A 14,777-nucleotide genomic window follows, 5' to 3' on the forward strand; every position below is an offset into this window, starting at 1 on the left:
CATTGTGTACTTGCACCTTCCTTTGCAGTTCTCCCGGGGGTTAAATTGAAAAACTCTTCATTACGATGTCAACTACTTTATGCTGTACATTACTCGAATGCATCAAACTGTATGACTATGTGTTGAAGTAATAAATAAATCATTTAAAAAAAAAAATGTGATGCAGATCTTAAAGACACCCTTCCAGAACGTCCAAAAGTGGTATTTAAAAAATCTAACAATCTAAAACAGATGCTCACAAAAAATTATTGCGATACAGAAAAAACCAGAGTGAAACTAAAAGAATGTATATGGTCAGGTTTTTACCCCTGCTCCTTATGTAAAGCCTGCCAATATGGGAAAAAGAAAAAAGTATTCAAATCAAATGTAAATGAAAGAGAATTTAAAATTGAGGATAATATAAATTGCACAACTACAAATGTTGTGTATTGCTTACAATGCCCCTGTGGCCTTCAATATGTAGGCAAAACAAATCGTACATTAAGAGAGCGGATTCGAGAACATGTAAATAATATAAAAAAGGGAAAGGACAACCATAGTGTCTCCAAACACTTTAAAGAGTTCCATAAAATGAATCCTACAGGTCTAACTTATTGGGGCCTAGAAAAGGTAAAAAATAAATGGAGAGGAGGGGATCTAGTGAAAAAAACCTTACAATGTAAAAGTAAATGGATACATCTGCTAGAAACATCTATACCCAAAGGCCTCAATATAGATATAAATTTAAGAGCCTTTTTATAAGATTAACTATCTACCTATATATCACATACCACTACTCAGTCTGATTTTATAGCAGATCTAGGAGGTGGAACATGATCAATTTAAAATGCTAACCAATGGTTCCTTTTAATGAAGTTCGATTATGCCATATTTGTATGCCGTATTTGCATGTATACATTGTATGTATGAGACAAGCCATGGATGTTCATGCAACCTAGAAACAGAAACGCTAAATACGTTGTTTCCATGGCAACCGTAGAACCAAACAATGTTAATATGCAGTACTAGAGAGTCCCATTTATTCTTCTATCTTCTAATTGTGTCCGAGATGTTTCTCTTCACAAAAAATGTTTTTATGTTATGGGTTAAAGAAAACAAATAGGAATAAAAGTCCCCCAAACTTTATGCTAATTTCGTGGTATACTAAAGCGGCGGGTTGCCATGGAGACGCGTGCGTTCCAGGAGAGGGGAGAGGTGCGCATGCGCATCCATGGCCAGGACCCGTCCACAAAAGGCGCACTTGCGCAGTAGGAAGTTGTAAACCTTGAGGAAGTCGCATAGACGAAACGCGTCGGCTGAGCAGTGACGTCATCAGGGGGAGACCAGGAGTGCGTGTCCTACTAACAACGCCAGGCAATTAAACATCCAGAGTGGAACGCAGGACCGGAGAACCCCAAGACGAACTGTGTTATGCTTATTTTAAGCGCACATATGTGAGTGCAACCTGTATTTTTATCTTTTTATTATATTAAAGAAGTTTTTACACGATTTTAGCATATCTTTTTAGAGTTCTAAAGATAACCAGGATTGGGACAAAGAATCACACTATATGCTAGTGGAAAAACTAAACGTTTGTAAGTACCCATTACCTCACACAGGAGGTGGCCACGTATATTAGTAAAAAGGCACGGATAAAGGGCACTTGAATTTCTTGGTGGAAGATATCAAACCACACCATATAGCAGCTGCACAAAGAGGTGCAAACCTTATTTGAAAATACTACACTATATTATATTTTATTTTTGTGTTTTTTTGGTGTCTATCCCTAAGCTTACAGCGCTGGTATATTCTTCGTATGAAGGAAAGGTTTTTTACATTGTGGTTGATCTGAGGGAGAACAAATCCTTTACCGGCAAAGGGAGTGAACTGCAGAACCTTTGGATTTTATTTATTTCTCACAACTGTTCCTTTAACACCTCTCAGGGTGGTCTTGAATGGCAATGTTTTTTTTATTCGGCTAAATCATGACCTAGTGGGCCTGTGCATTAGCACGATTATCTTCATTCCCAACCAATATCTAACTAGGCTTGTATAGGTACCAACTGGACCAGGTGGAAAGTCCAGTAACTTGAGGATTACAGTGATGTTTACTGAAAACTGCATTACTGCATTTTCTGGGCCTGTTTGATCTGTTTTTTTAACCTGAGGGTAAAACATTTGGATCACTAAGAAAGTCCTTCTATAATATGTCCAAACATATGATACAGATGCACTGAGTAAAACCACCAATCCTGGTGCCACCTATAATCCAGTTACAGACAGAACTCTTAAATATGCATTCATTTCTAATGTACTTTTAAATAACGATGTGCTGTTTAAATTTCTGCTGTTTTTAAGCCCTGAAATCTTCAGCATTTATTCAGCAAGCCTATTATGCCCAATACAGAAATAAAGCAAGCTCAGGGAGTGCTAATAGTTAAATAGAGTATAACTAGCATGCAAGAATTCAAGCCTAACCCTCCTGAAACCCAGTGAAATGTTTTGAAATGAAGTCCTGCCAGATATATAAAATATTAGAAATTAAACACACTGACTTTACTGAGCCATAGCTGTAGCAAGCAATGCCAGTCAGCAGCATAAAGGGAAAATAAGGTCTTGAGCTATTAAGGTCTTGAGCTATTAAAAGGGGCATTGATTTACAGGAGGAGGGGGTATAGAGCACTGGTAAGGCCCCATCTAGAATATGCCGCACAGTTTTGGTCTCCAGTGCTCAAACAGGACATTATTGAATTAGAGAGGTTACAGAGAAGGGCAACTAAGCTGGTAAAAGGTATAGCAAATCTTAGCTATGAGGAAAGACTGGCCAAATTGGGGTTGTTCAAGCTGGAGAAAAGGTGATATGATTACTATGTATACATATATAAGGGGATAATATGATTATCTCTCTAATCTCTTTACCAGTAGGTCTTTCCAGCTGACGCAAAGTCATCCATTCCAATTAGAAGAAAGGAGGTTCCGCCTAAATATTCAGAAGGGGTTTTTTACAGTTAGAGCTGTGAAGATGTAGAATTCTCTCCCTGAATTAGTCGTACAGGCTGATACATTACCTTACATTAGCTTTAATTAGGGATTGGATGCTTTTTAGCAAGTCAGGAAATACAGGGTTATGGAACATATCTAATAGTACTTAGGGTACTGTATTTTACATGTAAGGAGGATGGGCTATAGTAAGATTACATCAATATTTATTTGCATAACATCAGCAAGTAAGACAGTGTTTACATTAATTTATATCAAAGGTCTTACAAAAATGTAATAAACAAGTGTTACAGAATAAAAAATGGGATATGGTCGCTGTTCACAAAGCTTGCAATCGAGGACATCAGATTTATCTCAGTCCAATTACTCTGACACTAACCTCTTACACAGAGTTCTGACATTAATGTCCTTCCCCCAATATAAATTCTTTTGTGTGGCTGGTAAAATTGTGGAAAAGTGGAAAAGGCAAGAATGGACTGTGGCTATTTCTAAATCTTGTTACACCCTTTTGCGCAATGCTAAGACCATACACCAGGTAAAAGTATACATAAACCAAATACAACACATTTCTTCTAATAATTGGACCTACACCTCAGGCTGTTCTGATATAAGGATATACTTTATTTATTAGATTAATAGACTTAACCAGTACCTAAAAACACTTAAAAGAATCTCTACTAAGTTCAAATATAAAAATATATCAGTCAAGGTGAAACATATTGGGAGAGTCTGAACTTAAAGGGATACTGTCATGGCAAAAAATTTTTTTTTTCAAAATGAATCAGTTAATAGTGCTGCTCCAGCAGAATTCTGCACTGAATCCATTTCTCAAAAAAACAAACAGATTTTTTTATATTCAATTTTGAAATCTGACTTGGGGCTAGACATACTGTAAATTTCCCAGCTGCCCCAAGTCATGTGACTTGTGCTCTGATAAACTTCAATCACTCTTTGCTGCTGTACTGCAAGTTGGAGTGATATCACCCCCTCACTTTCCCCCCCCCCCAGCAGCCAAACAAAAGAACAATGGGAAGGTAACCAGATAGCAGTTCCCTAACACAAGATAACAGCTGCCTGGTAGATCTAAGAACAACACTCAATAGTAAAAACCCATGTCTCACTGAGACACATTCAGTTACATTGAGAAGGAAAAACAGCAGCCTGACAGTGCAGGCACATGACCAGGTGCAGCTGGGAAATTGACAATATGTCTAGCCCCATGTCAGATTTCAAAATTGAATATAAAAAAATCTGTTTGCTCTTTTGAGAAATGGATTTCAATGCAGAAATCTGCTGGAGCAGCACTATTAACTGATGCGTTTTGAAAAAAACATGTTTTCTGATGACAGGATCCCTTTAAAGTGAAACGATACCCCCAAAATAAATACTTAACAACAGAAAGTTTATATCAAATTAAGTGGCATGTTAATGAATATTACCAAACTGGTATATACATTTAAGTAAATATTGCCCTTTTACATCTCTTGCCTTGAACCACCATTTCATGATGGTCTGTGTGCTGCCCCAGAGATCACCTGACCAGAAATACTCCAGCTCTAACTGTAACAGAAAGAAATGTGGAAGCAAAATACAGAACTCTGTCTGTTAATTGGCTCATGTGACCTAACATGTATGTTTGTTTGTGTGCACCGTGAATCATAGGGTCTTAAGGGACGGCCCTTATTTCTTAAAATGGCAATTTTCTATTTATGATTACTCAATGGGACATACTACTGCAAAGTATATTATTATGAAAATGTAGTAAAACCCCCCACTCTCTAAGATACAAGATAGATAATTTGCTTACATAAATAGAAAAGATTTTGTATACAAAGAATTATATTAATAAAAAACTTGTGAACACAATTGATTTGGTGTTGATTATTGTAATCGTATTAAAAAATTGTTCTGTGGTGGTGTACAGAAGTTCATTAATTAAATAAAGAGCCAGTGCTTGAGTAATATGATCAATGCCCGTGATTACAAGAATAATTAATTATTTACCCTTTAAAAATAATAAATTAATTAAATTAAAAAGGTATACAGTTTTTTACCTGATGATAATAACAATTAGATTGGTAGAAGATTAAGTAGTGATAGTACCCAAACTGATCGCAATCACGCACTGTACCCTTATGATTTAAATTGCTAAGTTAATTCAAAGAAAATAGAGTTAAAGTATTTAGTGAAAATACAATGTGCTACTGCTAAATTGATAACAATTATATTAAGTTATCAATATAGAAATTAAATTCATTAATTTAAAGTGCTAGTGCAATTTAGACTGTAAGCCCTACGGGGTAGGGTCCTCTAGCCTTTTGTTTCCTTGATACTGAGCACTTAATCTGTATTGTAATTATATTTTTTATATTTATGTGAATTGTATTTCTAATAATGCATTTTTTATTCCAATGACCCCTTGTTTGTTACTACTAATTTATTGTTTTGCTGTACAGTGCTTTTCACTCAAGGAGCGCTTTTCAAATAAAAATATACATACATACATACATACAATTATAATAAATTAGAAGGTGAATTTATTCAGCATGCAGATTAAAAATATATGTCCAAGACCGTCATTTAAAAGTAAAGTCGGAAAAGGAAATTAGAAGAGGTGGAGAGGGGCAAATTTAGTGACGAAGTGACTAACGTGGGCGGAAATTTACCAGCGTGACGGAAATTCGGTACTTCGCTGATTTACTAACGGTCACCAGTGTAACTTCGCTACCGAAGGAGATACACTCTAGCGGTACTTCGCTTCCTAACGCCTGGCGAATTTGCGCTCTGGCAATGGACGTAACTATGCAAATTCATTAAGGTGCAGATTTAATGAACGTTACCTCTTGCGCCAGACTTGCCTTCCCCACCTCAGACCAGGCGAAGTGCAATAGAGTAGATAGGAGTTCCTCAAAAAATAGTTGAAAAAAAGTCCCAAAAAACCCAAGTGTCTTTTCCTTTTTCAGGGTGATAGGCTGCAAAAGATCGTAAATTTTTTCTGGGGTACTCGGCTTCCCCCCTACAATTCCTAACATATGGCACATAAACTATACACTGGGCTCATGTGTAGGGCAATATAACAACTCTATTTTATTTTATTAAGGTTTCCCAGGCTTGTGTAGTGTAATGTATTTGCTGAAACATATACGTCCTTTGAACTTTAACTTCCGCCGTATGCAAATTAGGCATCGCTTGCCGCAGTAATGCTAGCACAACTTCGCCAGCACTCGGTGCCCTGGACGCAACTTCAGATTTTAGTGAATTTGTGTAGTCCTGGAGAATCTACGCCTGGCGAAGTGTTGCAATGTGAGCGAAGCCGTCGCTGGCGAATTTTCGGAGGTTAGTGAATTTGCCCCCTTCTGTGCAGTTTCAGTGACGCTGGGCTGGGGGCGGTGCAATCCTTCCATAGCCTAATTATGAATCAAAACAGGACTTCAGCCTATGGAAGGATCGCTCTGCCTCCATCCCAGCATCATAGAAGCAACGTAGAAGATCCGTTAGTAGTGTGAACGGTTGGCTGCGCAAAGGTGCGCAGGGCGGCTTTGATGGGAGCTTTCAGGGAAAATATTCTGGATGCACACATACTTGATACTGACACGTTCCTATGATTTTTATAGGAACGTATCAGTAACGCTTCAAAAATACCTTGTGTGGCTAGCGATTTGTTATGTGACCACTGAGTGGCAGTAAAGTTTTTGCTTAAAGTATCTTGTTCTTTCCACTTACATACTGTGGTGCAACCAAGAACTATTCAGGCCACCAGAAGTTAGAGCCACCACCTCTAAAGGTGGCCATACATGATAAGATCCGCTCATTTTGGTGAGGTTATCTTAACATGATATGCCCACCAAAGGCATATCGGTTAATCTGATCATTTGGCTCTAGGCTTAAACAATCGGATTATAACTAATTAAGTGGGCCCGACAAGTAGGATTGCCACCTTTTCTGGAAAAAAATACCGGGCTTTCTATATATTTATCTTTTTTTTTTCTATTAATAACATTGGGATCAGCCATTATTTTTTCCAGCCAGGCCGGTAAAATATCGGCCTGGTGGCAACCCTACTGACAAGTATTAGGACTGCATCAACTAGCTGATGCGGTCCTCGATCACAAGACAAATCAAACATGCTTGATTGATATCAGGCTGATTTTTGGCCTGATATAGATCAATGAAACCCGTCGGAAGCCCCCACACATGGACAGATAAGCTGCCACCTTGATCATTCTAAAGGACTGATATCGGCAGCTTTCATCTGCTCGTGGCCGCCTTAACTTCAAGTTTTGATTATTGCCTGTGACTTTTGCCTAATGTTACCATTCTAAAAAAAGCCAAAAAAGTTTACCAATCAGTTGTAGCCAGCAAAATATTTGATTTTAGTTTCCTTGGTTGTTCTTTGGTTGCTTTGGGCTACTGGAGCAAGGCCAAGCTTTGATTCTTTTGCATACATGTCAGTAACAACTATGACAGAGACCATAGTTAAGATTGTGTAATTAAAACAGAAACATCATTGGCCACCCTGTAGTAAATTATAAAACGTGACAGCATGCTTTACACACTTATATAGATGTTTGCACAAGTCCATTTTTTAAGCCTAGAAATGACCCTGGAAAGAGTTGTTAAGCTATACCTATCAAACCAAGTACTAAGAACAGGATTCCTGAATGGCAGATATTTACCTCCACCCTATCAGTGTTCCCTAAAGACACAGTGCAAAAAGTATTTTGTATATAAGTATATTGAATGTGGCTATCGCTAAAATGATGCTATTTCTAGCTATTAAAGGCTTGTATTCCTGTCATAAATTTTTCCTTTAGTGACCTTACATACATGGGTGTTTTGCCTTGCATTCCCCTGCAGTGATTATCACCTGGAATCCACCACAAGGGTATAGAAGAAGAAGCACAGAAAATTCTTCTGGTTCCATACTCACTCATATGCATACAAGCGTATAACCAGGGCCGCTCCTGCCATGAGGCAAGGTGAGAACCTTGCCTCAGATGGCAGCAAGCGGCCAGTTACATAGGGTGGCAAAAGCGTTAATGCCATGGTGCAACCAGTTTCAGACTGGCCCACCGGGTTACCAGGAAAATTCCTGGTGGGCCCAGGTGTCAGTGGGCCCTCTTGCTTCTAACCATTTAGAACCATTACCATTTCATGGTTATTCCCTATGTTTTTATGGGGAAAAATGGTAAATAATGGAGCGCTTGGCATCCCAGTCCGACATTGGGTGCCATAAATAAAGTTATGCATATTTATAAAACTGAGTATTGATTTTATGCATATTTATAGTCACAAGTGAAATCTGGTATAAAAGAGGTGTACACTTGAAGAAATGTTGGTTATTTGTAGGTGCAATTGCTATTATGTTTGCTTATTCTTTTGTGTTCTCAGTGTCTGACACGTAAATCATGTAAAAGGAGCCATGTCTTCTCCAGGTCTGTAAATCAGCCGGCTTGCAACATGGTTTCTGGAGTCAGAGACAAGAAAGTAGAGAATATAAAAAATAATACAGTTAATTGATTTTTAATTGCAGATGCATTTGTAAGAAACAACAACAATTTTAAAAGAATGACATCATTTTAGAACTTGGGCCATATTGCATACAAAATTACACATTTTTCATGGCTAACTATTGCTGCATGGTATTAATTCACACATTAAGGCTCATTTACAAATGCAGCGCAACATGCTTATTTTTGTGTGATTATTGTGTCACTTCTGACATGTTTGATGTGTCTATAGAAACAAACTTCTAAAACAGAGAAATCGTGCACAATTCATCAGATTTAGTGCTTTGGTTCTCACTGCATGTTAACAAGGAACATGGCAATGGGTGATACATTTTGCATCCATTGGAGTACTTTGCAAATAGCTTTTGCACTTGCAAATGATCTCTGAATTATACAACTGCCCTCCATCTGCTTCAATGATGAAAGTACACTTGGAGGTCAGTCAAGTATCGCAGAATAATTCTCACTATGGCCTTGTGTGCCATGGCCCATTTTTAAGCATAACGTATGAAACACATCATTATAACTATGCATATATGACTGCCAGTTTGGATTATGTTCAACCTGACTGTTCAGCATCTGTTTTTGTGATCTATAATGCAGATCTAAATGGTTAGGCTTGTTGCTAAGCCATTGGATAAATGCATCGGAGCATGTAAATAATCATACAAATGGAATGATGACTTTCCTGTCTGTGTGGCTAGTTCAACAAACTGCTAAATCAGCAGAATGGGGCGTTTATTGCAAATGTGTCTATCCAAACTGACCAATAATTGTAACACTGGTGCCCAGCTTAAAGAACATGTCAAGTAAACACTAATGTGGCAATTAAGTAGGCCTTTAAATCAGTTGAAGAATGTTCTTGTCCGGTGTAGTATAACAATTAACAGACTTTGACAATTAAAATAGTTCTGTTAGCAGTGACAGCGCAGATTAATAAAGCAGTTAAAGAAAATTTCAAATGCATTGCAGCTGTAAAACGGTTGTACTTTTTTATGGGTTATATTTTACATTTGTCCTATTGATCCATTCTAATGGGATAAGTAATTACAAGGCTGGTTAAGTTCATTTAAAAAAAACACCATTTTAATAGGACAAAACCCCCTCCAACAAGTTTTTTGTTCACAAATGTCTGCGTTTGCATGATTTACAGTATAATTAGCCTTTCCCAATGCTCTGACACTCCAGCCCCTTTCCTATCAATCACATTAGTAGCCTTTAGATGGGGATCTCTCCTGGGATGAAATCATAATGGTGCAGAGACAAATCTATTTACATCTATATCTTTTCTCAGGCTCCTTTCAAGAGAGAGAGAAGAGCTTAGGGCTGTGTAGCTTAGTAATGGAATATCTTATGCATTTTTTCCCTAAACCATTAACTAACTTGAACAATGTAATTTTAAATTGTGAGCATGCATTTTAGCCATCCTTTCCCCTAACTTATGTGTCATTTAGACAGCCCCGTTCTTCGATATGAAATGCAGAGCAAAGCAGTGTCTCAAAGTACTGAGTAATTGAGCACTAAGCGGTACAATTTATTTTATGCTCTACCACTTTCTCCTGAGGCATTAATTAATGACTCCTCTTATGGAAGTCTAAAGGTGGCCATACAAAGGCTACCCCTTCAGACTATAGGAAAATAACTTTCATTTGAAGCAGCGTAGGTGGTTCTTCATAGTGAGGATGTGGAATGCACTGCCAGATTGTGAGGGCTGATTCTGTTAATGCCTTTAAGAAGGGGTTAGATAATTTCTTGGACAAGCATAATATCCAAGGCTACATTGATACTAAAAACTATGTAACTACAAGAGTTTCATTGTGTGAAAGAACCAATTGTTGCATCTGCTTATTGTAAAGCTGGCCATAGACACAAAGATCAGATCGTACGAATCTAGGATTCGTACGATTTTCGGACTGTGTGTGGAGAGTCCTGACATTTTACGTCTGGCGGAGATCGGTCGTTTGGTCGATTGGACAGGTTAAAAGATTTCTGTCGGCTGCGGGTAATATCTCTGCATGTATTGCCAATTGTACAATTTTCAGATGGAGACTGTCACTAGCTTTGGTCGAAAATAACTTTCGTACGATTGCTGTCAGGGGCAGAACATCGGCTGATCTATTCTTTTGTACTTTATTTGATCTGAATGGTTAATGGCAGGTCGGGAGATGGGGAAGTCCAATCGTACGATGATTCGTGCGATTGGATCTTTGCGTCTATGGCCAGCTTTACACTGATGGGGTGCGAACAATAGCAAAACTTACAATCACTTGGACAACATTGTCCCAGCAATTGATTCGACAGGTAAAAAATTCCAACCTAAAACAATGAAATCGGTCAGTGAGTGGGACAATCAGAAAATCATTGTTAAACGGTCGTTCACTGCACATACGTTATGCAAAAGTAAAACAAAGGAACAAATATCATTTTATATATATATATATATATATATATATATATATATATATATATATACACGACAAAACAACAAAAGTCTCCTCACATATCGTTAAACATTAAAGGATCTAAAAAAATAGTTTCGCCAATGTGAGTATACAAAGGGTGGTGACTAAATATGCAGTTTATGGCCAGCTTAAGCCACTGGCCTTTGGAGTCCAGTGAATTAATTGCTGTCCATAATATTTTGCATTTGTTGGCAGGTGTCAGTTTCAATTTGATTATACATACAGCTATATATTTACCTTAATATTTACCTCAATATATATAGTTGTTGATGAAGGTATATTGCCGCCACATGGGGAGGCAAATTTATCAAGGGTCGAATTTCGAGGGTTAATAAACCCTTGAAGGATTTTAGCGCAAATACTTCGATCAAACAATCAAATAAATCGTTCGATTGAAACGATAAAATCCTTCGAATCTAACGATTTGAAGGATTTTAATCGATCGATCGAACGATTTTTATTAGATCATAAAAAACTTAGAAAAGTGCTGGGGAAGGTCCCCATAGGCTAACATTGAACCTCAGTAGGTTTAAACTGCCGAAGTATGTAGTCGAAGTATTTTTTAAAGAGACAGTACTTCGACTATCCAATGGTCGAATAGTCTAACGATTTTTAGTTTGAATCGTTTCAATCGAAGTTGAAGGTCGTAGTAGCCTATTCGATGGTCAAAGTACCCAAAAAAAGTTTTTTTCATTCGAATCCTTCACTCGAGCTTAGTAAATGTGCCCTCTAGTATTCATACACAAAATATGAACAACATTCTGGCATATAAGAAGACATCATCAACAGCAAGATGCATATATACTAATGCCAAAGTTAGAGAGAAATGGAAAAAAACTGAAACCCAAGCTTGAGAAAAAAAACACTTTAAATAATGTAGGAATGCCATTATGCAGCCTTAAGCAGTTATTGAACTACGACTCCCAGAACCCTTTTCAGCCTTGGGGTTTGGGGTGCCTACTATGAAGGGTCAATGGTTCAACATAAACACCCCAAATGTGTAAATTGTACGTTTATAAAATTTTCTTCTGCTACAGGATAAATGCCCTAAATCCATATCTAGCTAGGACAATGATTATAAAGTTCCATAGTGTCTACAAGTAATCCAACCAGTTGCTTATGCTATTTGTCAGCCATTGAGTAGCATGTTTTTTTTTAATTTTGTCAAATAAAGCAAATAATGTGAATGTTTTTTGCTATTTAATACATTATTTTTATTGGTAATATGCACATAATTGCCAATTAGCCTATCCTGATGCACTCGTGACCTCTGGCCCCTGCTGTGTCACCCAATCTATTAGCAGGCTTTCAACCCTTTAGATCTCAGTGGGACTTGATGTAGCATCTATTCTTTTTCAGCAAAGAAACATGCTTCTGTATTCATGTGCCCATTTCCACTTTCTGCTGCATTGTCTTGTCCTTCTGTTCCCTGTGTTGCTAACCTGGTCACAACTTCTTGACCCTGTGTTCCTCTGCCTCCCAAATGTCTTGTAGGTCCTGTTGTGCTAAAAGAAAACTTTTGCTTTTTTTGTTTTAAATTTGAATCAGCAGAACTGTTTCCAACTGAGCAGAAGTCCTATCTAGTTCTTTGTACAGCTTTGATCTCTTTTTTTTCAGGGAATAGCCTCAATTCTTTCTATTGTCAAGCAAATGTGAACATCTTCATAAGGCCTTTGGTTTTTTTCTAGGTAACAGAATAAACCTTATTTCCCTTTTTCTCGTGTTTAAGGAACCTTAAAGAACTGGCTTTTAAAAAGAGATCAAAAGTGCATGTTTATACCCACAATTCAACATTCTTACCAGAATTTCAGCATAACTGTACCAGATAAAAGATGCAGAGATTTGCACTTCTTAGTAAAATTTGCAGTTCAGCTAGAGAAAGATCAAGCTCCTATAGGTGCAACAAAACCTGAGCAAGGCAGGTGTAAGGTACAGGGCTCCCTTTCAGAAGATCACTCTATGAGGCATATTTATTATGCTGTATAAAACGAAATTCGCCAAAAAAAAAACGGTGTAAAAAGCTGTGTAAAATAAATGTCGAAGTTATGTGATTTTAAGCCATGCAAACGCCAGATTTCAGCTGTTATTTTACATTGCATTTGGCAGAAGTCACATAAGAAAAAATTAGTAAAATTTTCAGTTTTTTATACTGTTTTCTTACACAGAGAAGTGTGGTGATGTGTGGTATATTATCCTGCCTTTTTTTTACACAACATAATAAATATGCCCCCATGTCTTGCAACTTATAAACCTATGTTTTATACGTGGCAAATTGGTGGAATCTGTTGGTATAGATGAGTGCAAATAAACGCAAGTGGTTTGTGTATGGTGCATAGATGCAATTGCTCTACATTTTTACACCTAGTGATTATAAATTCCTTGCTTCTCTAATGTCATAACAGAGATTCACTTTAGAAACCAGTCAAGGCAAGTGATGCTTCTTTAAATTGAACATAGTACATGCTGCATGCAAATTATGAATCAAAATATTACATCTATTTCTTTTCAAGGAAAAAAATGGCTGTGTTTTTAGCAAATCAAAAAATGCAAGATTACTAGAATTAAGGCAAAATGTAGAATGCTAAACTATTTAAAAAAATGGATTTGTATTCATTATCACTTTTGCATGTAAAAGAAAGTTCACAAAATAAGCCAATTGCTTCATAGGAAACGTATGACACTGAAAAGTGAATTGGCTTAAGACCTAGACATTGACTGCTTAAGATTATTATTACTCCTGTATTTTGTTTTTGGTTTTATATAGTACAAAGTATAGTACACCTAGACCCAAGCAATATGCTTACTACGGGTATGTTTAAACATGGTATTTTGTAACAACAATGCTGATCAAAGCAAACAATGTCAGTACAATAGATTTAATTGTGTTGTGTGAAATGCATGCCCATGGGGAAGGAATCAATTAATGTCTGGCAGGACAGTGCTTCACAGCCTTTTTCATTCAGTGGTCTAGCATTTTGCCTTTTGATGTTCCCCAAGTATAACATACAAATATGCAGACTAAAACTGCAAAGGAACATTGGGAGGTATGAAGTATAAACGTGGACTTTTAGTGATTGCTTTTTATGTATAAAATAAGTAAATTATAGTAATGATTTTAAAATTAATCCAGTACAACATAATCTAAAACCCATCACAATTTTTTTTCCCTAGTTTTTGTTTCTTTTTGTACACATGTTTTCAGAGCCTTTAAGGCTAATGACATACTATTTGTATGATCTGCTCTCTGCCTGCATTTTGTATGCAGGCTGAAGAATGCAGACCCATTCCACTGACAGACACAGTGTTTGCCTGTGTGCAGCTACACTGTGCAGATTCGGACCCAAACAAAATAAAAGTATGTATTTTTGGGCCAAATCTACACAGGCCTGGGTCCTGCATGTCAACGTAGCTACAAAAAAGAGTGGATCCACATTTGTCAGCCTGTGTTCAAAATGCAGGTGCAGGCGGCAAAAAGTGGATCATCCACAAAGTGTGCATAGGGGCATTTTGAATCTAAAAAAATGGAATATTAAGGCCAGTGGTACACACAGTCACTCCAATCTCCAATGCTGTGCCTTTCAGCATGCACACAAGACTGGTATTGAATGGGAGCATACACTGTGTGTGCCACTTGTTTTTTGGTCAGATATTGGTAGAACAGGCATGTGGGAGGGCCCCATACAAGGGCAGATAAGATGCCAAATTGGCCTGAAGGGGCTTGATTGGCAGCTTAAATTTGCCTGTGAATGACCAAATTAAAACAGCTGTGTCATTAGATTTCTCACACCCCTTCACAGTTTCTTGTAGAATTATATATATTTCTTGT

This window comes from Xenopus laevis, chromosome 2S (genome assembly GCF_017654675.1).
Source record: "Xenopus laevis strain J_2021 chromosome 2S, Xenopus_laevis_v10.1, whole genome shotgun sequence".
In the NCBI taxonomy this organism is placed as follows: domain Eukaryota; kingdom Metazoa; phylum Chordata; class Amphibia; order Anura; family Pipidae; genus Xenopus; species Xenopus laevis.